Source organism: Botryllus schlosseri, chromosome 7 (genome assembly GCF_051294905.1).
Source record: "Botryllus schlosseri isolate E-star chromosome 7, Bs_hap1, whole genome shotgun sequence".
Lineage (NCBI taxonomy): Eukaryota > Metazoa > Chordata > Ascidiacea > Stolidobranchia > Styelidae > Botryllus > Botryllus schlosseri.
In genome coordinates this window covers 5498731-5525489 of record NC_137242.1, presented here as the reverse complement: position 1 = coordinate 5525489, position 26759 = coordinate 5498731, and the positions used below count along the sequence as shown (strand labels likewise).

Genomic DNA, 26759 nt, shown 5'->3' with positions numbered 1-26759 from the left:
CTCTGGTAATTCTACCCACTTCCGTTGGCGTGGGGGTGGCGGATAATATTCATGGCGCCAATGACCGACACCATGTCACCTAGACACCGTGTTACCACGACGATTAATATCAGCTACCATTGCAGACACGCCTACGGAAATTTCCATTGAAGATTATACACGTCGGACGGGCTGTCATAACCGATGACTCTTCGGTATGCATTCTGTTTTACCCGACTCTTTTCATCTGATGAACGCAACGACTTTGTAGAGTTGTATTTTTGTCACGGATTGCAAATGTGGAACTTTCGTCGATTCTGTTTTCTAATGCCAGCCCACTAGCGAGTTAAGTAGATCAAGCGCAAACCTCGCACTGGCAGTTGATCAACAGTCGACGAAATATATGGATGACTAACCGTCTAGGACACCGCTCTCTCACGTCTTGTCTTAACGGAAATACATTGCGGTTCCGCTACGTTGGAAAACTTGAGTCGTTCCGTCATATATTCAACGTCCTTATTATCATTGTACATTGTACAATTGTCTATTTCTATTTTTACAGCTGACCAATCCACTTTATTGTAGCCGGCCTTCGATACAAAGTTTTCGTCTTATCGCATCTGTAGTGACCACTAAAATTGGGTTTTCCAAATAAATCAGTGACGTCACTTACCTCATTCGAACCATATGTGCGGGGACCATAAAAATTAGGCGTTTGACCAACCGGTATGTGCCTGTCACATCATTCTCTTGATGTATAATTGTCATGTTGATGCAAACATACCAAAATAATGCAACCGATGCAATAAATCGATATGAATAGGTGTCACTTACAATGTGCGCCTTTATTCGTGCGTTGGAAACATTACTTCAACAACGACAACTATCCGTTCACGGCGTACTTTATAATGCAAATCGACAACAATATTCGTCTTATTTCTCATATGAGACGAACTATGACGAACTAGGGCACCTATGGATCAGTAATATAAAAAATACAAGTCCGAGGTCACTATAATCAGTACAGCAAATTCTCCTTGGACATACGACGATCAGCATTGAAGGTAAGCTTGTATAGGGTGCGCTACAAAACCGAAAATGCCATGCAGTAGCGCTACGTCAATGCGCACCGCTTCCGACTTATTCTTTACGAATGATGGGCGGTAGGTAATGTGCGTATTTTTCTTTGCACGATGTGAGTCGAGCTGTATATTGTTACATCTGTGATACAGCGGATCAAGCCCACGCTCGATATCGTCAGCGGAAATGAACGTAAATAGCTACAGCTTCTCTCGTACGCGCAAAACGAAAACCCCAGCTCTCGAATCGCAAGTATAAAAGCCCACGCTGTCGACGATATTGACTGAAATTATCCAGCGCCGTAGCATCACGTTTGAGATATTTACGTGTACATAAACAAAAACGGATATCATGAAGATCACCCTTATTTTCGTTGGACTGGCTGTGGTTCTTATCTTATCAACGATAGTATCTTCTGGTAAGTGACTTCTGATCAAATAAATGGTGCGATGAGGATCCACCACCGTTTTGACTGAGTCGACAGTTTGCTGATACACTCGATCTGCTAGAGAATTGCTTCTGATTTAGTAACAACACACTTTACATACACGAGTCATTTTAGATCCTATGTTTGCTTTCAACCGATTTAAAACTCGGCCTTTCGATCGCAACATACATGTAGTGGGTCTAATATTTCCACTGTCATTTCGGTAAACCAACATCAATATCGATATTAGTTAAACAGAAAACGTTTTGTCCCTTCAACATTCAGATCATTTGAAACATTTTTGTCACAGCCAACGCAGAAAAGAAAACAAGAAAAAAAAGCACATCTGCCATCGATTCTGCAGGGTAATCCGACAACCCTTCAGCCTGAAAGGGTGGGACCATAGGCGCCGAGTTACGGGGTGGCGGAGTGGCGCAGCCACCCCATGGCATGATTATGGGGTGGCAGCCACCCCATACAAAATGCTTAAACGCCCGCCGTCTGTGCTGTCAATTAGCGAGTCTGTGATTATCGCGTAAATGCCAACTATTTACTATTAGCCGATACGAGCGCGACTAATTGTATACGCAGCCTCAACTAGTGCTTAACGGCCTAATAAATTGTAATCCGTGATTAGTAATCATACAATCGACGCGACCTCATTTACGACGTCGATTTCGACAGGCGTGCTCTGAGAAACACCAGCTCTCTTTACCGGACGAGCGAATTCACGTCATATACTTCTCTCAATTAAATTGTATTTGCACGCATATTCGTTTACAAAATAATTCTTGAGTTAGTTTCGTGATAGCCTTTTTAATTGGACCACGACATAGGACAGTGTGTTTGTGTATGCCTGCGAATTGAAAGTCATTCCTGCGCTAGGTGCGCATATTCAATTGCAAAGAATTGTCGCGATGTCAGACTCGGAACTCCATTGTGCCATACGCAAGTTGAGGAATTACTGATTAGATGCGCGCTTTCTCGTTTGCTATCATCTCTTGGCTACTAATTCTTGTCTGCTTTACACACTCGTATTCCCTCGAAGACACTTATCAGTGTTTGATCTGTTATTAACACTGTGCATTGTGCAGTGCACGGCGTTTAATTATGTTGTCAAATATTGATGCAACAAGAGATTCTCGGTGGCGGAAATTATTAATTTATTCGATTATTTTGAGCGGGAACCTTTTAAGTTCCAATAAACTTCATTGCTGGACGGACTCTATCAGGCACAGCTATGTCGCGGATCGAATTTCAAACCATCGGGATTTGTATTTCCATTGATAAGGTTGCGGCATGGGCAGCCATAATGCTCTTGCAGCAATAACACCTGGATAATTAAAATCGCACCATTTCACGATCAAATTCGACTGACTGATCGGGACTTGCGTCTGCCGTAGGTCCCGGGCTGAATAACCAGCGCGTTGTCGGTATTAAAACCCTAGGTGCGTAGCCAGCGAGTTTCTCACTTAAAACTAGAAATCCAGTCCTTTCGAAATGTCAATTCACTAATTCGTATTATCGATGCTTCGTACTCAAAATTAGCGAGAATCATTTGTATGCGAAATGGGTCATCGATGTCTCATTGGTACTATCGGCAGTGGTATGATTTAGCGCCCCAACATGCAGGCCTACTACCGTCTGTAGAATTACTTTCGCCAAACAGTAACAATCTCTGAGTGTAATATTGTTAGTGTTTGTGTATCTTTTTGATTAAAACTAATGCCCCCGTCGGAACAAATTGTGCTCGTTATCATTGCCGAATCTGGGTATTTAGGTATGACTAGGCACCCTGTAATTGTAATTATTGAAGATTTGCGGCATGTCTGCGATTTCGTTATCAGCGCAACCTTGCCGGCCGATTATACAGTCCGCTAAAATTGATCACTAATATGTATCTCGCACAGCGTACTAATGCTGATTTCAGCAAACTGACGATTTTTATTAGATGTACAAATTCGACCTCATCGCTAGAAACGTTGGTTTCATCGCGCGCTCTGAGAAACACCATCTCCTTTCGCGATTTGAAGACCAAATATACGTTCACCTTCTACAAATTAAAGTGCATTATTTGCATCGTTGAGGGCCGCAAGCCACGTTTAAAATATTTTGTGAACCATTTTTGTGATAAATATTCTCTTAGCGCGAAGTTGAACAGTGTTTTATTGTGTGTGCCTGCTAGTTGGAATTTATTCTAGTGCCCATAATTCCAATTATGCTTTGCGAACGTAAATCGGGAAATGCAGCAATGCAGTCAAAATCGATGTTTTGATCAGCAACCAATTGTCGCGATGTGAGCTACTTAATACTAAGTAAAATCCCATTGCGTTGGCGGTAAGGGATAATTAAGCCTGGAATAGACGATCCGTACGGAGCGCATGCGTTTAGTGGGATTGGTGAGATAGCGTCATCGTAAGGGTAGTAAACAACATGCGCTCAGCCGTGACTTTCACGTATCGATGATCATCACCTGCACAGTACACAGTTGGGATTGTTGGGAATATTCACAAATGTTTATTGAGCCTGACATTATTGTCGCTTTGGTGTTTGAGATTGAGGGTATATTGGTTTAGATTTAGAACTATGACCCGTTTCAAAAAAGTGGTTAAAATCTCAAGCCTTAGGAAGAACAATGCTAAACTTTTAGGTGTTCTGGCTGACTTTATGTCTTCCCCCGTTGGATTCTGATTGTTGATGTGTACAATGCCGAGCATGGAAAGACTCCTCATGCTTTACATATCTTCAAGTCCATATCACAGAACAATATCACGCCAAATTGTGTTCATGGCTACCTTGTTATAGTAGTCTGGATTGGTGTGATTGTACAGCTCTATACACAGCGGCAATTAGATTCTCGTCTTCTATATTATTCATTTTGTTTTGCAACTGAAATTAGCATAAAATCGCATGATTAATCACTGCAACTTCAGAAAGTGCGATGTCCGATCACTACAGACCTGCCAACGCAGCTGAGCGGATGGAAAATACGCATGAAAGCGAACGCGCTAATTGGCCCCGCGTAACACTGATAGGAAAGGAAAGGACGTAGTTTATTTTTGTCCTTGATGTTTTTGCGGCATATACACCGACTCATGATATACATACACACGATCTGCGCTTATGCATACCATGAGTGCATGATGTGCATATGCCGCTGGACAAGGAAGTGCAGATATAGCCTTTACGACTTTCTAAGTCATGCACCACCCCTCCATGCTATCCCAGTAATGCATGAGCGCCAAGCAGGGAAGCCATTGATACCAGTGTTACTAATCAGGTCTTTGGTCTGACCCGGCCGGGAATCGAACCCACGACCTACCGATCAAGAAGCCGGACGCTTAACCATTACGCTATCTTGATCGGCTTGTTGAATTGCAACTGAATATTAGCGTCAGAATGGTCATTTCAGAAGGAAGGGGTTTTGCGTTTCAAAAGGAGGGGGTTTCGACACCCCCTGGCTACGCGCCTGCCACCACCCCATGCAAAAATAAAAGTCGGCGCCTATGGGTGGGACTATCACATAAATTGTCAAGGGAACCATAAGACATCAAGTATGGTGCCATCATCTTGTTGTTGAACGTTTTAAATATACTCATCTCGCGGTTTCTTTGCGTTTCAGATTACAAGAAGCTTTGTCGTCACTGCCGGAAATATATTTGTCAGCAAGCCGTAGGGTTATCATTTTGAAAATTAGGACATGCAATGGCTACGGGCCTCGAATGTGCTGCTCTACCACAAACCGACTGACTCAGCGTCTGATATGTCGAATAAATTCAAACGGTTATGTAACGCAAGATCTGTTGTTGAAGGATTAGAGCAGTGGTTCTCAACCGGGGGTCCGCGAAGTATTTTCAGGGGTCCGCAAGACCTCCGAAGTTGTAAAATGATCGATTTGTATTTTTTTAAATTAGGTAAATCACGAGACAGATTCGCTTCATAACTGGTAAAACTTTAAGACTCATATCACAAAACTGGCCGTTGGAAGCGAAATGTCCTACAGTGCAAGCTCATTTTAATTTAAAACTTGATAGCAGCCTAATGACACTAACATATATTGCTATTTGAAGATGTTTTGTCGGGGTTTGTTAAAAAAATAAAAAGTTCGAGCAGCAAGGTCAATCAGGGTGACTTCAAAATGTGTACAAGTTGTCAATCTCAGCCGACTATAGTGAGTAGTCTCTATAAATGTACCTTTATGATCGATTTTCTGCTGTAATATACATAACCAATATACAACAATAAATTCATGATGAGCTGCTAGATAGAGAACGCTACACTGGACGTTCATTGTATATACTGTTTTTTTTTTTCAATTTTGGTGCCTTAAGGTTTGAACGGAAGCGTTACGAGTTAATATTACATTAGCCACCACCTATCATTGTGGAAATGGATGTTCAGCACTCGTTCATATCAAATCGAAAGCGCGTGTTTTCAAGACACGACCACTTATTTCAATAAATGCACCTGCAAAATTCGCTTTGAAATAATAAAAATCGATGCAAATTCTAAGTAATGTATGATATTATTTATAAGATAAGTCATTTTGTTGCTGCTTCAGTTAAATTTTGCACAAGTCATATCACGGTTGAGCTAAATTTGAACGAAAACTTCAGGAGGTCCGCGGGGGTCCTTGATGGCCTAAAGGGGTCCGCGAAGACAAAAGGGTTGAGAACCACTGGATTAGAGTGTGTCAGTACTGTGAAGACTGCTGTAATGTAATGACGGAGCACGACCCTTGTATCTACACAGTGTACACATGGGACAATCGATCGAAGTTTAACCGATCGGAGCACGTATCAATTGTTTATTTTTGCGTCTCGCGTCGGTATTACGTTGTTGTCCGCAATGTACTTTTCCAATCTTATTTCGCGACTTTTACCCTTCTTCATGCAGAAAATGTTCAACCCAACGATTGATCATGTAACTTTTGGAAACCAATAATGTATATTTTCAGTTTAGTAGTGTCGTTGTGTCTTTTATATCGTCTCGAGATGTCGAGCAGTTGTTCTTCGTGATATAGTATCGGTATGATTATTCATTTGTCTTCAATTTCAACCGATAATAAACATGTTATGCCTTCTATAGATGTTGTGATACGGGTGCAAACTGCATTAAGCAGTGCGAATAACGAAAAACCACCCTGCAAGTTATTCTGGCACTCAGGTGTGATATTATAATTACAGAATCCAGCCGTTTCCCTCTCGCCTAAACTTTACGCGTAGTTTACTCTTCTAACGCCAATTTTTAGTATTCCATTGAGGTACTCGTGGTACAGTAACTGATCCTTTGGAAAAGTATAGCCTATGATTGTGTGGCAGGACCTAATAGATATTATCGAAATTACGCGATTGTTAGTCGCACAGTAGGCAAGTAGAAGTAGCATTGTAAGTTCCTAGTCAATTATAAGAAGAAGTGGTGATTTCAAAGACAGGTTAAAACTACCTCCAGTAGAAGTACAAAATGAAGATATGGAAACTACTGAAATAACTAGTTTCAAAAGGTAGCTTTTCATCGATGCCTCGCATGGAGGTGGCCGCTAGAGATGTACGGATCATGTTTTTTAGGATCCTGATCCAGTCCTGTGTCATGATAACATAATCCTGATCCAATCCTGATCCTGTTGCAATCGCACATTTCAGTATCCGAGTCCAAAAATAATCCTGCTTTCAAAAATTGCTTCATTATCCATGTTACTATGAGCAGCGGCAAATATTATAATACCATAAGTGATTTCTGGAAAAAAATAAACATCAACAGAAGCTGAAGGCAGGATGAACTTACAAAATAAGAGTAGTTTACATACTGCAAACAGACAGATGATAACTGAAATTGCATTCAAGAATTGCAACATGGTCATCGATAAGATATAGACTGACAAAAAAAGAAGTCACGACAAAATCAGCCTGACCTCACTTGAAAACATCGTCACCAGAACTTTTCACTACAACTAAAGCATCTAAGCTGTCAGCAGAGAGTAAGGATCTTTTTTGTCAATAGTATTCCCACACAAACTGAACGCCTTTCCACTGCATGCATTTGATGCATAAATACTGACTTTGATTACCCCAACAGCAAGTCTACTGAGATTTGGATACCTGCCAATTGCACTGGGATTCGTCCAATACTTCAGTAAGCCGATGCCATCTCCATTCTCTGAGTCACTCAAAGGACTCTTAATCTAATATAGTCTTCGAGCTCATCAGTTGAACTTTGATATGATATTGACAGCACGAAACATACCCAGCGTATTTCCCATCTTGCTTGTCTACCAAATGTCGGAGCTATCACCAGACATAACTTGTCGTCTTTTTGGCGGTATTTTCGTCAGCCGTGACAACGTCATTCCGAGCTATCAATTCTAAAATCTCTGAAACTCTGAATAACAAAAGAAACCACATGATATCAACAAACATCACCCATCAAGATCTGACGGAAGACTAACTCAACACGTTTCTGCCGCTGAAATTTCCGAAGCGGAAAATATATAATATCCGACTTTTACATGTAAAAAATATAGTGTATGAACTCCGAGAAGATAAGTTTTACCTTTTCCGAATCTAAACATGTTGGACATGATTCTGATCAGGTTTACGTCAAATTAAAATCCTGTCCAGATCCGGATCCGGCAAAACAGTAAAATTTGGAATCTGGATCCAATCCTGTTGCCAAAAAATCACCCGTATTCCTGACCTGTTAGAATCCAAAATCCTGATCCTGTACATCTCTAGTGGCCACATCCGAAATTGCAAGATGCATGTTTGTTTGTTTGTTTGTTTATTTGTGTTATTCATGGTGTTTGTCGACGACAATGGTCAATGGTCCATTAACACCAGGCCGATTGTGTATAATTTGATTCTGTATGTGCCGAATTGTAGCACGGGCTACTAATAGGCTTTTTAGATTTAGATACATCGCTAGCGCGGATCGGATGGCAAGGAGAAGCCCAGATAAACTTGCAGCTGTGGATTGTATCAACACGCTATCTCGCCACGCTTGCAGGGTGCATCTTCGCGATAAACTCAAAGTGACCAACAACACTACAAATCCGTGCGATTTTCAAAAATACATTCACTTCCCGTGATATTGAGACTCTTACGCCCAGCTGTCATGTCAAGTTAACCCATGAAACTGATCCAGCCAGAACCTCATGCTACTTTCTACTTTACAAAATCCACCGATCTAGGATGATCTGAGAATTATCATCGAAAAACTCACTTAACTCCGCTCCTACTGGTCGGAATTGAGTCAAATATGTGTTGCGTTGTCTTTGAAGACAGCTCAAGAATTTCATGGGGTTGGCAGAAAAATTTGAAAAATATTTTTTTTTTCAATTTTCCCTAATAAATTAAAATTTTTAATTGGATCTGCGGAGTCCTATACTTGTCAGAATTGAACCGAGTTTGGTGTGCATCGTTTTTTAGGGTAACCTGACAATTTATTCAGTGAATGGCTGGAATCCGGAAAAAAAGTTATTTTTGAACAGCCCTATTGGTCATGTTTTGTTAAACCAAGGCTATGGCCATGGTTAAACGTTGTTTGACCGTTGCTGCTTGGCCAGCAATACGTACGTACGAAAAATATTTGAAATTTTGTACTAGTCAAATGAAACATGACGATTTCCACAACGAAGCATTTAAAATCAATAGTTGCTTATATATAACACAGTTGAGTCGTTCTTTGCCGTTTCTCATAACGGCAGCATCCAATCTCTGTATTAAATGGAAGGCAGAATGTTATGCTCACTTCATCTTGTTCTCACATGACTTTACTTGAAACGCGCGCCAATCGTTATTTCTCAATTCTTTACTCAATATTCGCAACCGCAGACATGACAATCAGTTTATATATCATGTTAACGTGTGTTGTAGCTAGAATCAGGACCAGAACAGCAATCCCCCCCTACTCCAAAAGTTAGTCTTACAACCCCATAGGGTGGTCAATTTTCAAGTTGATGATTGAATTCTGTTAATAATATTATTAATTGCAATATATTACTATTCACTTTTAATCCTCTCTCAGCCCCGATGGTCAGATTTACCGGTAGAGCTGGGGGCACGAAGTTCATAATTATAACATCTGGTATCCTGTTATAATTACTTAATTGTATTTTGTTAATTCGTGACCTCGCGTCTGTTATATAATCAAAAGGTATTGTAGTCGCCCAAACGCAGCAGACTAAAAGATTAACTTTCGTAACAAGCACACACATATTATCGTGTCTTCATTCTTCTGTGGTAGCCCCGTGTCGCATTTGTATTGTGGGGCTCGTAGTGGAAGAAGACTAGCCTTCTATTCGTCACACCCTTCTATGTGGACAATGGACGCAAGCCCAATGTTTCGGCCAAGATCTTTCTTTGGGAGCACATTTCGTGGAGTAGCGTGTTGGCCGAAACTGCATGTGCTTTCTGGTGTGTCGTGGCGCGGTAATGACCGGAACCGAAATGCCTATTCTAATAAATTATGCATGCTTTTTTCTCTTGAGGGGAAGAGTTGTGCATTTCAAAATCAAGCTATTTAGAGACATTACATCGCGAATCTCGAAGAAAATTTTGAGGATGATTTATTATCTCGAAAATACTCTGTGATTTATGCTGATTTACGAAATACTTTTGAGTCCCATTAGAGCAGGGGTCACCAACCCGGTGCCCGCGAGGACTAGATGAGTAGCCCCCGAGCCCATTCTAAATATAGGTGGAATAGCAGCATTTACCAATATTCGTCAGAATTACCAATGAGCTTTTAAATATATAGATCGATCGATTCAGCTATTCTTGTTTGAAACACGCTAACATGTAACTTACATATATAAACACTTGAAAATATCTTCTATTACAATTAGTAATATATAGATATGTGATAGAATCACCATAAGTTCAAGATACGGCGCATTGCCTATACATGTGACATGACGGAATGCCCCACGGTCTTCTTGAAATGGTGGGGGGTTCCGTTACGATAGCTCGACGACCAGGACAATGCCACAGTAGTAAACAATATTACTATTCGGACTCAGATATCCGTGAAGTACTAGCATATTTTCAGTATCTGTATACCCATTACGTATTGCATCTTTTGGCACAGCTTGTTTCTGTTACACTCAACGCAGTTTAATATACCATGTTTCTAACTTTCCGTAATCGTTGCTGCTGTCCGGTATAATGAAGTCTTGTCATTTCTGGATACTGAACAGTATGAGATTGAAATTGTAACACTGCAAAATGACCCCCACCTCACTGTGCAGCAACGTTTGGTGCATTGTTGATACGGAAAAGTACAGTGGTGTATGCGCAGCAGCTATGAAGGTTGCAAGCGTCTATGGTTCAACCTATCGTTGTGAATCAGCCTTTCCGGACATGAACTTCATCAAAAACAAATACAAAACACGCTTAATTATTGCACATCTGGAACACTCACTCAGAATTGCAGTGTCAAGTTAAATACCAGAGTACAGCGCACTAGTTGATATCATACGATGCCAGGCTTCCCACTGACTGCTATAGAAACAGAAAACATTATGTCCAGTCCTGCCCAGTGCTATGAATATCAAAGCGAAAATTCAGTGTGATACGGGTAAACGACGGGAGTAAACAGTAGCCCGCCGCTTCAATCATTACGCAAAAGTAGCCCTCGGTTGCAAAAAGGTTGGTGACCCCTGCATTAGAGATCACCCCCAGATCACACCCCCTCATTTGGGGACTTTGGGGTGCAGCTGTTACGAACCTGGCGAGAATGCAAATCGTTGGGTGCGATAAATCGTCCCATATAAAGTTGGGAAATGAGTACATTATGATGTAACTGGCAAATGACATATATCATTTAAAAAGAAATTCATCATCTCATTAGGCCTTTTCATCGCAAGCTTTATACGTCTTCCATGCATCTTCTAATATTAGTTCTAAGAAGCAAGATAAATGTAATCGTGAGTGATCAACTGATCATGATTACTTTTCCAATGTCATCGTAATCGTAATCACGTGATTCAGAAGTAATCGTAATCGCAATCGATTACATTCACGAAGTAATAACCCCATGTCTGCACATGAATAACAAATAGTCAGGATCTACGATCACTTAGTGTTGACCCATACTTGAGTAACCCTCGACTTCGATCTGCACTTCAATTGAAGTTTGGGCATTACTTTTAATCACACTTGAGTAGCCTCATCGCCGACCTCACTACTACCGTAGTACATTGAAAAAGCCCAGACTGAAAGTGAGCCGTGCTATAAATCGGCAGCAGAGACCCCGATGGGGACGCATGGGAGCGAGAGACAATGAAGATGACTGCGAGAGAGAATGAGAGACGTTCCTATATATGTCAAGTTCGCAACCTAATTCACTCGTAATCATGTTTAAACAGACTTTTTCCATGCCCCTGAATCGGTTGATGTTAATTACTTTTGCAATATATTGCATCAGCGATTGGTTACGAATCTTGTCAAGGAATCCCCGAGGTTTCAAGTCATAGTAAGCTGTAATCATTTTCCTGTGTTTTTATGATTTCCAATTCGTGATTACGTCGGATATTAAACAAATTATGAACCCTTGTTGACTTCCGCATCTACTAACATGAATCTCATATTGTGTAAAATAAATAGAATAATAATTTTCCGTAGTTGTTATACGTAAGAAAATAAACCTGTAGTCAGGTATTTGATTGATCCTTATCCTAGAATTTCAGATTGACGAATGCATCTGATATTTTCATATATTTGTTTCTCTTTGATGTCTTATAATTGCTCGAGCATGAGCACTTATTGCCTGGGACATTCATTGTTATATTACTACCGTAAGAGGCTGTGATATATGTAGTGATGTTACTGTGATGGATTATGCGCCTGTGCGTCATTTAAAATAAACGGTGTTTCAAATCAAATGCCTTTAACAAAAATTTCAAATGTTGTATTTTAATTTTCAATTTTTTAGACAAGACATATATATGGTGTGAGCCCACGTACGATTTGCACCCGATACAGTCGACGCATAGCCAGGGGCGAACGGGGTCATGCCATTCCTAAATTTTTCGAGAATATTCGTAATATCTATAAATAGTGGAATATTTTCGGGGAGATGGATCCAAACTAAAAAAAAATTCGCACGCGTTGCGCGATTTAGTGTCTCTACGCGAGTGTCTTGATTATGAGAATATGGTATCATAGATACACTTGAATAGCCAGAGGCCGCTGGGTTGCGGGAGTTTTCAACAAAATAATTAAGAGAAAAGAACCCGTCCGAAGTGAATAATCTGCGATAAGCTCATGAATGTATATTCTTGTGCCATGATCAATGTTCAAAATTATAATTTACGTGCTGTAAATTTTCAAAGAAACCACTTGCTCACCAATATGATTAATCAAATTCATTCATTTATGCCAAAAGATGTTCGCGCTTCGCGCGACTAGACACTAAATATACTCAGTTTTTGGATCACATTCATGTCACGGATTTGGACTCGCCCATGAATCGATCGCGCAATCCAGATATAGTTCGCAACTGCAGGAATGCGTGCGTCTCTGAATTGTATGTACAAAGGGTAGTGAAGGGTAGGATGGACGGATCTATAGCGCGTTCCCACGAAGGGGGGGGGGTGGAGGGGGGATGGAGAAGTTGCCCGCCCCTGCTGTACGTGAACGCGTACATTGGTCTGATTGGCCTGATATCCTTTATTCTGAATCCTGAACCGAATACCCATAAGAAGAATGAAAGGTTCCATCTCCTGGTTTATTTACAATGGCGGTCTTATCATCTCATAGTGGGCTTCAGAACTGTTTTCCGTATGAATGATCTAGGTAAAATAGTTCGCCCTGCTTGCAGATGATACCAAATATCGAAAACTACAGGCTATAAAATAGAATTTGCAACTATATACGGTTGAACATGAGGCGATTTCCATGGTATATTGAGTTCAAGCCATTGTCAATATTTATAAACCTACAAATTTTGCGATTATGAGATCAAAATCTATTCGTGTCCTGAGAAGATCGGAATCTTCGTACGTTCTTCAAATAAGGCCTTAAAATGATGGAAACGATGATATGTTGATAAGGATACTGGAAACAAATCAATTACGGAATTTGTATCTGAGTCTTGCACCAGCCGAATGGAAGAATGAGCTTTGAGTAAAATTTTGATGAGATTTTGATGCAACCTGCAATCCAAACAAAAACATGGATTTTCGACAAAAATCAATTTAGGGTCATGTAAGGAAAGTGCATGTTACAGGAAGTCATTGCCATTGCATGGTATACTATACTTGAGTTGAAGCAGTTCCGAAACGGTTGACTCGTAGACAGATCGAAGAACACGTCAAGTATGACTTGGAAAGTTCGGAATATGTAACATTGATGCGACCACATGTACAATAATGTCAGTTTCGTGCATTAAAGACAATTTGCAGATTTCTACCACATCTATTCCATAGCACTTTTATGATAAAAATCCTGCGAGTCAATCACCATTTCACACAAACGTCGCTCCCGCCAACACGCAGCTTTGCGCTACACATTTCGGATGCTGGAATGGTTTCAAGGCATCCACAGAGAAAAGGAAATATCGAGACTCCCATTCTATATGAACAAATAATGTCAAGGGGCGTATATTTTCAGCACTCGAAGAATATTGCCTCTCGGTACTCGAATCGAGTCTTCACAATTAAATACTGGAATCATTGTACCTTGACCTATATTAATTCGAGTTTTTTTGCTCTATGTGTGGAGCATTCAAAATTACTCTGCGTATGAAAACTAAAAGACGAAAATCAAAGTTCGATTAAAATGATGTGGCTTGAGTGACAACCAACATCAGTATATTATTATTAGTAATCGTTTTTTTGATTACCGAAACCGTATGTTTGTCCCCATTCTAGAGTTGACAGTTACAAATGGGCATTGAAGTTGCTCGCATCGAATAATTTGATGATGTATAGGGCTGGGCACAATGATTTGAGTACTCGAATCTGAATCGAGTATTAATTTTAATGATTCGAGTCGAGTAGTAAAAGACGATATTTTCGAGTACTGAAATTATACGCTCCTCGATTTTGCCCAGCCCTAATGATGTATTGTACAGGGAGATCTCATGCATGAAACTTCTGGCACATGGGTCGGGAAAATAACAAGAATTCATCGTAGTTTGAGTTATATAACGTCTGTTGTGGAGGAAAAGGTCAACTGGTGTAATCTGGGCATGCACGCGCAGTCGTGCAGTCGTGACCGGTGCGCTATCTATCATCATGTTGTGCTATTTTACAAAATACCTCCTCTCTGGATGAATGCATGACATTTCGTCAGGAGACGAATAGCTAAAGAAAGCAATTTAATCGGGCGTTGCAATTGATACTTAGAATACTCTGGATCTTTACTAATTCCCTCGAGAAAGCTATAGAGCAAGCAGCACGAGTGTCCTGTAGGTAGGCTATATTCATATCCATATTAATAATAATCATTATTTTGAGTAAACAAACCGAACGACCAATTATGTCTGAGTAACGAACCACCCGTAAAATTCTTGCTCCCGATGCTGTTGACGGATTGCAGTACCACTTTATCGACGAATTACAGTACAGACTGTTGTGCTACCCCCACTGCACCGCTTCAAGTAGGCTATATGGATATTCGAAGATATGTTATGTAATTCTCCGTCAGTAATATGTATCGTTTATCCAAGGTTTCAGCTTAGTATTTCGAGATTTATTGCTCCTAATGTGTGTTAGTAAATGGCAACGGAGACATCATTTCAAACTAACTGGGTTGATAATATTTCATGAGCAGGGTATCATTCGGAGCTGTCTACATGCTCTCGATAAATTCCTCAGCAGATTACCGACCTTGACCACATATATTAGAAATAATATTTGTTCGGAGGAGAATCAGAGGTGTGAAATTTTGAAAACAGCAAATAAAGTATTTTTCAAATCTTCCCGAGTATTTCACGGTTAGTCCCACACTATGAAAATATGATATGCATGAGAGGTATCATAAGTATATTGAAAAGCTGAAAATGTTGATTTGTTTTCAATAAATTTCCCCAATTATATGTATGAGAACAGACCTCTTGTCTTGGCAGCGGATCATTGAATTTGTGAACAATATTCGATTCTTTAGTTCCCTTATAGGTACTTCGTTCCACATCATAAAATTTAAGTGTCAATACCCTTCATTCTTCGTCGCGGTATTTGTCAAACATCAATTGTTTGTTACTTCATCGCTTGCTTGATATCAACCAACCCCCGCTTGCTATAATCCATGCAACTTCTAAATAACGATGTTCCGCTATCGTTACAAACGACTATACCCAGTATCCACCCACGCAGGGTTGCATTTAAAACAAACGGCGTTTTACACAAATGACTTTAAAAAAATTGTTGTTTTTTTCAAACGTTGTCTAATCATACCGTAATTATGTAAATTGCAAATAATCCCGAAAACCATGAAGTATGAGCTCACGGACGATTTGCACCCATAATTGTTGACGTATGCATAGAGGGGTTACTGGAACCCTCTAAATTGTCGTCGGTGCAACAGTTTTAGCGTGTAGATATAGATCATTGGTACGGAATGGGTGTTCTGATGATGATGACGGCCGACCGTACAAATGCTGCATAACGATGTAGTCCTGGTTGAGGATATTTTTGGTCTGTTTATGGCAGTGTTCGAAAGCCATTTTCGTCGAAAGAGTCATATTTATTCTATATTTTCAATTGTCAATGTCAATCCACTGTGTCGTCACAATTAAATATTCGTGACGTCATGGCTAAAAAATACAAAAGGCCTTGTTTTAAACATGTTTGTTTTAAATTGATTTTTGTTTTAAGTACAACACTATACCCACGTAACGTCATGACGTTATCGGTAGCCTATGTAAATATTCCTTTTTATATGCAAAGCAATATAAAAGATATAAGTTCAGGTGATGGATGGATGTTACACATTGATCTATGTAGTTTATACAGTTATCGTAATCCTGAATTCTACTTTTCAACTATACTATATATGTCGCTTTCCCTTTCTTTTTACACATTGTTGGTCGACCCTTAGTAGTTCAATTTCTTAGTGGTAACATTTTTTGAATATATCCAATTTATTTCAACAGCATATGAGGTAAAAGTATTTACTTCTTGCTTTTCAGATTTAGTCAAGTAGAAAGTACTGCCAATAAAGACTTTCGTCACTGTTATGTCAGAGTAGTGATATTGTCAACAGGGGCGGTCGATGTGGCCTCTCAAACACGCTAACAGAATATGAATTGCGCCAACATGCGGCATTGTTGTTGTTGTTTGTGGTATTCATGGCGTTTGTCGACCAGTATGGTCATTTACATCAGGCCAATTTTCTTCATTTTCATTGCGTAGCTACCGACTTTGTACGGCTCATTTCTAAGCTTTTTATAAGACACCGCATAAACGGATGAGATGGCGAGGAGGAGCCTACATAAACCTGCAACACTTAGGTAGGAATTCTGCAGTCGATCTCGGTGTTCTACGTTAGGCATTCTGTGTTATTTATTGCGACACATATTTGAAATCAAAAGCTGTCATCGATGATTGATCTTCCTTTTCTACTTCGATTTTATGTAGTTTTGGCCTGTCTTGAACTATGCTCGTTATAGTTGCGATTAAATATAAATACATTATTGAATATCATCGACATCGCAGCAACCACACCCATGCGTTGCTGGTTCGAGTCCGACCGAGGTCGACACCAGAATCCCTTTCTAAGTGTTGGAGGTTTATCTATGATTCTTCTCGCCATCCAATCCGCACATAAGCGGTGTCTCAGAAAAGTCGAGAAGTGGGCTGTGCTACAAGTCGGCAGATACGGAATCATAACAAATGATATGTAGGCCTGGTGTAAATTACTATTGTTGTCGAAAAGCACCATGAATACTACAAACAACAACAACATCAATATGTTCGACCACTTCCACTTACTTTATGCCATATTTCCATATTCATTAGTTTTAATTGGTCGACATTTTTTATAAAATGATAAACGATAAGGGAATGTTTTGATTTCAAAAATAATCGACGGGTAAACATCTGAGCATCTTAATTACAATTGCATATGAAAGCTGCATTCTTATAATAACAACGGTAGGATTATAATAATATGTAAATAAATTGCTCATGCAGCAACGGTGTCATTTCAAGCGTCACGTGGTATATTGTTACGCTTGACATGCACCGTCAATCTATAATTAGTACTTTCCGGAAGTTGGTTAGCGTAATTATGTGTGGTAGACTTGCGGATCGATGAGTGTTATTTTGGATGTTCCCGATCGATTCATTGATTATCATGCCATTGTCTTAATCTGCTAATTATAGTAATCTGTGAAAAAGTCCTACCTATAATTATATACTTGCGCTTGTACTAAGATTAGCAATGTTGATTTTAGAACTTGGCAAAGCTCCAGTTTTGATATAAACATAGATATTTCTATTTCATTTATGAGTGAAAATATAGGGGAAATAATCTTTCAATCGGCATCATATCATTGTTTCTCAAACTGTGCTATAGCTCGAATCACGGAAAACGCATTTCCTAATCTTCAAATGTCAATTCATGACGCAGAATTCCTAATCCTGTGCGCATGTTGATCATGTTTGTAATTTTTCTGGTATCCAGATATGAAAATTTCAAGTCAGTTTGATTGCACGGCGGAAATAACGAAATGTTTTGCTTGGCTCACCTTCGAAAGAAGAACAATTCAATGTACAGCTTGTCTTCCAAGAACCACACTCTCTAATGTGACGTATACGCAAGCACTGATATGACGTCGGCCGAAGAATTGAAAATAGCGCGACATCGTATCGGTTACTAAAACGGTGCATGTGTTGTTATCATGTTATTGTCACGGTGAGATCGTGCCGATCAGATAAACGTATATTCGCATATCGCCTCGGTTACGACGTTTCGGAAATGGAATTATTACAAGTTAAAACAATTGAATTAAATGGCCGTTATCACAAGGCCCTTTGCATCTGCCAGCTGTCTGAAAGGCAGATTCTGAATCGAGGAACAGATATAGAGTTTAATAGGCATACAAACAGGCGATGCATCACTCACGCATATGTATAACTTTAGTAACTGTATAGCCTCAGTTGATCATCATATACATGCAATATTACACTCTCATTCAGCACGCATTAAATATTCTCTCGTTTCAATCCCTGGCGGACTTTGTTTTATTGTCCACCAGGTACATGCACACTGCACAGACATGATGAAAAAGGGCTCAGTTGCCGAGAAGCACCCTCCACTTGATGACTTGAAATGGTCTGGTAAATTCTGCTCCGAGTCATGAGTCAATACACGATTCTGTAACGTCGAGTCAAGTCAAGTCAATTCTGGAAAGTGACTTGAGTCAAGTCAAGTCATGTCAAGTCAAGTCATGCGAACAAGTGGAAACGAGTCATTCCAACACTGCAATATATACAGATCGATTGCACCTATGCCATTGGCGATACGGTGAAGAAGTTGTGGAGGGTTTTGTTTTGTTGGATTTACTGACAATATGGTAGAGACTTTACAAATATTCCCATATTTGATTGCATTCCAGAACAATGCAGTGAACATTACACCCAGTTCCTAGCTTCGACATGCATGACTGCATGTACTCCAAACAAGCCAAACCATTATATAACGTACACGTGAGGTTGTGAGTCAAAACATAAAATTGAATCACGAGATTAATACAAGATTAGCATCAACGCTGTCGTAGGTCCGAAGGAGAATTTCTTGTACTGAGGACAGTGTCCTTGGTCCTTTTTGATGGATTTTACTAATTTTAAGAGATCCGGATGCAACATCATCGTCCTGATAAACAATTCGGAATGGAGAAATAAGACAACTGTTACTAACACAATAAATTTTGGCCTGAAGAGACAGTTATCGCAGTTGCTGTTGTAGTAATGTTTTCCACGCACCAATAGAAATGATCATCCAAAAGCAAGTGACATTGCAAGTGACACCAATTCATATCCGCGGAAGCTGCGTAAGGTTGTATTATTCTTATGTCGCATTATGATCATTTCACAAGAAAAGAACCACTTAGTTCCGATAATAATATATAATTTCGATTACTTTCCGAGTCACGCTAACATGATTCGGATCGGGAGCTGTCTAGACCAGTGGTTCTCAACGCGCGGACCGGTAAAATCTCGAAAAATATTTGGCATACCGGTGAACCTTCAAAATTGAAATAAACGCAATATAAAAAGTATATAACCGTTTTTTGCGAGTATGGTAATAGAGAGTGGCATTTCAAGGGTTTTGTTCGTAATTAAATATGTTCATGGTGGTATGTATGTGCTTTTACGGTGGTTTGCCAACTAAATCAGGTAAATATGCCTTGCCCAGATAAGCCTGCTACTGCCGAGAGTCAATTACCGGTTGTCGCGCCGAAGGCCTGGATTTACCAACCACACCATCTCTATTCTCCAACCTCACACCATGTCAAAATTAATGAATGGAAAACGATGATCGTGCAGACCGCGCTGTTCAGCGAGTTCGCTCGTACGCCTATCTGTCGTCACCAGTGACGGCCAGAGATGGTCACTGACATTGACACGCAATTCCGAGTAGCCAAGAAAGTGCACATTCATTTCATTGACCAAGTACTAGTTATTCACAGAAGCGAAAACGCCAATACGAAACCCTTATATGCAGGTTACATGGGAAATATAATAGAAGTCTCCAGCCTCGAGAGAAACCCGAATCGCGATATAATGATACGGAGCAAATTCCAACGCCAACGTTTACAGTTAAATCTTTTGCATTCCTCGCTGCGCATAATCAAGGTTGATGCCAATATATCACTATAACGAAGGGAGCATAGAAATATGCCAACTTAGATCATCGTTACAGCCAATGTTTTATCGGTTTAGCACTGTATTAAGCCGCCCAATCATCTAATTATTGCCAATTCCACTGCTTCAGAATAAAGCTGCAGCTAGACTAAAACCGCTATGCGCCGTTATGGCTGGTTAATGGAGTAATCAAATGAAAACAAAAGCATGGTATATCGGAATTGAGGAATTTTGGTATGACCCGCGAGCGATCTGAAGTGTTGAATCCGGCTCGCGACATCAGTTGAGTTTGACAACCCTGGTCTATACTGAGTTGCATTTAAAACAATAATGAATCTAAAACATGGCCCTTGTTTAAAACAGTTTTTTGTTATTGTTGATGTTTGTTGCAATGACGCCACGAATCTCATAACATCACCGTGGATTGACATTGACGATTGAAAATACATGGTGAAGATGGCTCCTTTGATGAAAAAGGCTTCCGACCTCTGTCATAAACGGACCGAAAATATCTTTAACCAGGACTAAATCGCTATGCATCATTTCTACGGTCGGCTGTCATCATCATCATCAGAACATCCATTCCGTACCGATGATCTATATCTACATGCTATGATTGTTAAACCGACGATGATTTCGAGGGTTCCAACCATTCCACATCGTTTACGACGACTATATTGTGTGCAAATCGTCCATCGGCTCATCCGTATGTTTTTGCGAAAGTTTACGCAATTATGGCATAATTCTACACCATTTGAAAAGTATAGCTATTAAAAGTCGGCAAACCTACTTGAATTCTGCGAAATAGTAGAGGTACGTTATTACTGACCATTATTTGTCTATAGGTTTTGTTGATGGACTTTTTTAAGTCATTTCGACTTTTTCCCACCTATTCATTTTATCGCAACGCTCGTGTTCTTTTGAACATTAAAAACTGCTAAAAATGCTAATGATAAAAACACGAGTATAAAAATGTGGGTAGATGTATATTAGGGCTGTTCAAAAATAACTTTTTTTTCGGATTCGCGCCATTCACTTATTAAATTGTCAGGTTACTCTAAAAAACACTGCACACCAAATTCGGTTCAATTCGAACAAGTATAAGACTCCGCAGATCCAATTAAAATTTTTAATTTATTATGAAGAGTTGAAAAAACAAAATTCAAATTTTCCTGCCAAACCCATGAAATTGTTGAGCCGTCTTCAAAGACGTCGCAAAACAAATTTGAGTCAATTTCGACCAGTAGAAGCGGAGTTATGTGAGTTTTTCGTTGATGAATCGCGGATAATCAACCGATCAAGGATAATCCGAGGATTATCATCGAAAAACTCCCATAACTCCGCTTCTACTGGTCGAAATTGACTCAAATTTGTTTTGCAACGTCTTTGAAGACGGCTCAACAATTTCATGGGTTTGGCAGGAAAATTTGAAATTTTTTTTTAAATTTTCCATAATAAATTAAAAATTTTAATTGGATCTGCGGAGTCTTATACTTGTTAGAATTGAACCAAATTTGGTGTGCAGCGTTTTTTAGGGTAACCTGACAATTTAATCAGTGAATGGCTGGAATTCGGGAAAAAAGGTTATTTTTGAACAGCCCTAATGTATATACTTGGAAAAGCATCCTCAAAATGTGACCTAAATATATTATGAAACTACTATTAATCGATAAATTCGTTTACAGTGACGCGGTCGAATTTCCTCTCTGTATCGATAGCAACTAAGATTAGGTGATTTATATTCGATGACGAGTCTATCGAACAGGGCCTCTGCCTTGAATTCGCTAAACAAATATTATTCAACAACGACAGCGATATATCATGCGAAAATTATTAGCTGCGGGAAAATTCAATAACATACTGTGACCATAGCTAACCAGCGGGTGGCATAGACTAAAGAATTGAGCTTGTCAAAACATTCAAGCGCGAACATGGAGTGCAGATATAAAGCGGAATCGTCGCAATGTAAACTACTCCAGGCTTGATAGGATTGCAGTTGTCTGCGAATTCGAATAAAACACAACAACCGCATTTTTGTTCGATGAATCGTTTCGTCACACCACACTGAACAAAATCTCGAGAAAGTATAATATATATAATGGACGAACTCGTGCGATTGATCGTTTCACGGTTATGTAATCCACAAATGCCGAGCAAAGAGATTATGTTGGATTAGCTCCAGCAGGGTCTACGATAACTCTATCGTAGTTATCGCAGGCCCTATTCCAGTCACTGGGCAACGACCCAATCCGACACTTTGCAACCTGAGGTACGAGAATGCTGAATCGTTCGGGTGTAATATAAATGATGTAGGCCTATCTATAACTGGGTTTTCTGTCTATAGCACCAATGTTGTGCCACAACTAATCGTTGCTCTTATGACCTGAGGCGTCATTATGTGGTCTTTTCGTGGTAGTGGAACTCTTCAGGGGTCTCTACCCAACGTCATTTGTCTGCATGTATTTTAGATGATTATCACAGTTGATATATGTACCTGGAATGTGCAGCTAGGCAACAAGGCGTGTCATTCTCAATAGCGAACGTCCTGACCCATCCCGCCATGATCTTCCCAGCAATCGAATTTGTTTTGCTGACCGGAAGGGACGTTTAATTGAATAATGCGAAAAGAATCAACCTGGTGCACAAGGCCATTGCTGCCGAGCACCATAATTCCATACAACAACAACAAAGGCTGATATATTGACTAAATTGATGATGTATTTTGACAATAATTGTCGGTTTTTATCATGTCGCAAAAATGGTCGCGGAACAATGAAGACGTTTAACAATCGGTGTAGTCGAAACAAAAACAACGCTGAAAATTCTTAAGAAAAAACACATATATTATTGCATTACAAAATGCTTCTTGGAGGTACATTTCATTACAAGTGGGAACTGGCGTAGTTGTGATCGCGAATAGTGCAATCACTCATTAAAACACGGCTCTAAGTCCTTGAATTATTGGAATTTTTCTGTCCATTTCGTATTTCCATCCAGGACACTCTTCGCATAAGAACAGCATTATACTTTTCAATCATTGCACAAGCGGTAGGTAGGTGATTTCGGAGTGCGAATGTTTGACACAAGTATAAAGGTTTAGAGAGCAACTAGTCTTATCGGCGATCGCATTCAGTAATGGCTGCATAGAATGATTTATGTCATGGTTGACATGCGTTAATGGGATCTTGAACGAAACTACGATAATACGCCTGCGGGCTCTTTCAAAACGTATGAGAAAGTCATATCACTGAAACTCATGAACGAGATCGAACAAAATTTGAAACGTACTCGAGTGGGATATGAACAGTTTGGACACTTATTTTTTCGTTCCACAAATATTAATTTTGAATTATAGGAATGCTGCGGGCGTACATGTAATTTTGCGTGGGCGAGTAATTATTGTCATTTAATTATGAATTGGCGGTTCTGGTATTCCAACGCCCTGTGCACCACAAGAGAAGATTATTTGTGACGCACGAAGTTCATTGAAGCTCATAATTGTTTGTTCGTCAACGGATATGTTTCTATGCACGTTCTCGCTCTTTCAATATCTATCACTCAACTTAAGCTACCTCCGTGGTTCCTACCACAGACTATAGTAGCTCGACTCTCTGTAGCTACGCCGAAACTTTGACGAGAAACCACGTATGCATAAGTTCAGACAGCGAAGAGAAGCCAGTATATACCTTCGACACTTCGTTGAGGCGTTGTGGTTATGCTACACACCTCCGTTGGCGTGGGGGTGGCAGATAATATCCATGGCGCCAATGACTGACACCATGTCACCTATTGTAGATTGCCGAACCTCCGATGATTAATATCAGCCACCGTTGCAGACACACATACGGAAAATTCCATTGGAGATAATACACATCACAAAGACGAACTGTCAAAACCGATGCCTCTTCGGTATGCAAAACTATACTCTATCCCATTCTGTTTTAACCGACTCTTTTTATCTGATGAACGCAACGCCTTCGTAGAGTTGTATTTTTGGTACGGACCGCGAAAGTGGAACTTTGGTCAATTCAGTTTTCTAATGCCAGCCCACTAGCCAGATAAGTAGATCAAGCACACCTCGCACTGGCAGTTGATCGACAATCAACGAAATATCTGGATGACTAAGCGTCTATAGGATACCGTACTGGCACATCTTGTCTTAACGGAAATAAACTGCGGTTCCGCTATGTTGGAAAACTTGAGCCGTTCCGCCATATATTCAACGTCCTTATTATCACTACAATCGTCTATTTCTATTCTAACAGCTGACCAATTCATTGTACCCGGCATTCGATACAAATATATGGTGGCAGCCAAAGCAGAAATGGAAATTTTGTCGTCTTGATATGTTGCAATTTATACAAAGTTTTCGTCTTATCGCATCTGTAGTGACCACTCAAATTGCGTTTTTGGAATAAATGAGTGACGTCTCTCACCCCATCAAAATTACCATCAAAATTAGACGTTTAACCAACCAGTGTGTGCGTGTCACAACATTCTTTTCTTTTATAATTGTAATGTTGATGCACAAATACACAAATAATGAGCTCGATACAATTAATCGATATGAATAGATGTCACTTACAATGTGTGCCTTTATTCATGGTTATTTTCATTGGCTCGTTGGTAACATTACTTCATCAACGACAACTATCCGTTCACGGTGAACTTTATAATGCAAATCGACAACAATACTCCTCTTATTTCTCATATCAAGTATATGGATCAGTAATATACATAATACGAGTCCGAGGTCACTATAATCAGTACGACAAATTCTCCTTTGGACATACGACGATCAGCATTGAAGGTAAGCTTGTATTGGCAGCGCTACAAAACCGAAACAGCCATGCAGTAGCGTTACGTCAATACGCACTGCTTTCGACTTATTCTTTACGAATGATGGGCGGTAGGTAATGTGCGTATTTTTCTTTGCAAGATGTGAGTCGAGCTGTATATTGCCACATCTGTGATACCGCGGATCAGGCCCACGCTCGATATCGTCAGCGGAAATGAACGTAAATAGCTACAGCTTCTCTCGTACGTGCAAAACGAAAACCGCGGCTCTCGAATCGCGAGTATAAAAGCGCATACTGTCGACGATATTGTCAGAAATCATCTAGCGTTGCAGCATCACTTTTGAGATATTAACGTCTACATAAACAAAAACGGCTATAATGAAGATCAGCTTTATTTTCGTTGGACTGGCTATGTTTCTTATCTTATCAACAATCGTATCTTCTGGTAAGTGACTTCTGATCAAATAAATGTTGTGATGTGGATCAAACGCCGTTTTGAATGAGACGACATTTTGCTCATACACTCGAATTGCTTCTGACCTGATAACAACACACTTTACATATTCGAGTGATTTATATCCCATGTTTGCTTTCAACCGATTTAAAACCTGACTTTTCCCGCAACATACATGTAGTACGCTAGACCAAATATTTACCCTGTCATTTCGGGAAACCATCATCAATATTCACATAAGTTCTGCCGAAAACGTTTTGTCCCTTTAACATTCAGATTATTTGAAACACTTTTGTCACAGGCAACGCAGATAAGAAAACAAGAAGAAAGAAGCACATCTGCCATCGATTCTGCAGGGTAATCCGACAACCCTTTACCCCGAAAGGATGGAACTATAACATAAATTGTCAAAGGAGCCGTATGACATCAAGTATGGTACCATCATCTTTCCGTTGAATGTTTTAAACATACTCATCTCGTGGTTTCTTCACATTTCAGATTTCAAGAAGCTTTGTCGTCACTGCCGGAAATACATTTGTCAGCAAACCATAGGGTTATCGTTTTGAAGATTCGGACATGCAAAGAAGGCCACGAGCCTCGAATGTGCTGCACTACCACAAACCGACTGAATTTGCGTCTGATATGTCGAATAAATTCAAACGGTTATGTTACGCAAGATCTGTTGTTAAAGGACTATAGAGTGTGTCAGTACTGTGGGGACTGGTGTATGTAATATGACGGAGCACGTCCCTTATATTTACGCAGTGCACACATGGGACAATTGACCGTTTAACCGATCGGAGAACGTATCAATTGATACGCAGTGCTATCATTGACTTTTCTCGGAGAATGTCACATCACTTTGATTATATAATGGAATCATCAACGTTGGTAATTTTGCGCATTCACGCATTTCATGTAATTGAAAATATTTCGGGAGCGCGTCTCGCGTCGGTAGAACGTTGCTGTCCACAATGCACTTTGAAAATCTTATTTCGCTACTTTTGCCATTGTTCATGCATAAAATGTTCAATCCAGCGATTGATCATGTGACTTTTTCGAAACCAATTCCGTGTATTTACAGTGTAATAGTGTCGATGTGACTTCTTATATCGTCTCGAGATATCGAGCGTCGTTCTTAGTGGTATAGTATCGGCATAATTCTTCATTTGTCTTCAATTTCAACGGATAATGAACATGTGATGCCCTCTA

General features: G+C 39.9%; 1 long non-coding RNA gene across 2 annotated transcripts; it reads left to right on the top strand.

Moving 5' to 3' along the window:
- The first annotated feature begins 1371 nt into the window (after positions 1-1371).
- On the top strand, positions 1372-26759 carry LOC145443546 (uncharacterized). 2 transcript variants are annotated; one of them, XR_013916463.1, is made up of 3 exons: positions 1372-1477; positions 25849-25977; positions 26046-26759. It is a non-coding gene; the product is annotated as an uncharacterized LOC145443546 (long non-coding RNA). The 2 variants fall into 2 exon arrangements; XR_013916462.1 differs by lacking the exon at positions 1372-1477 and adding an exon at positions 25029-25538.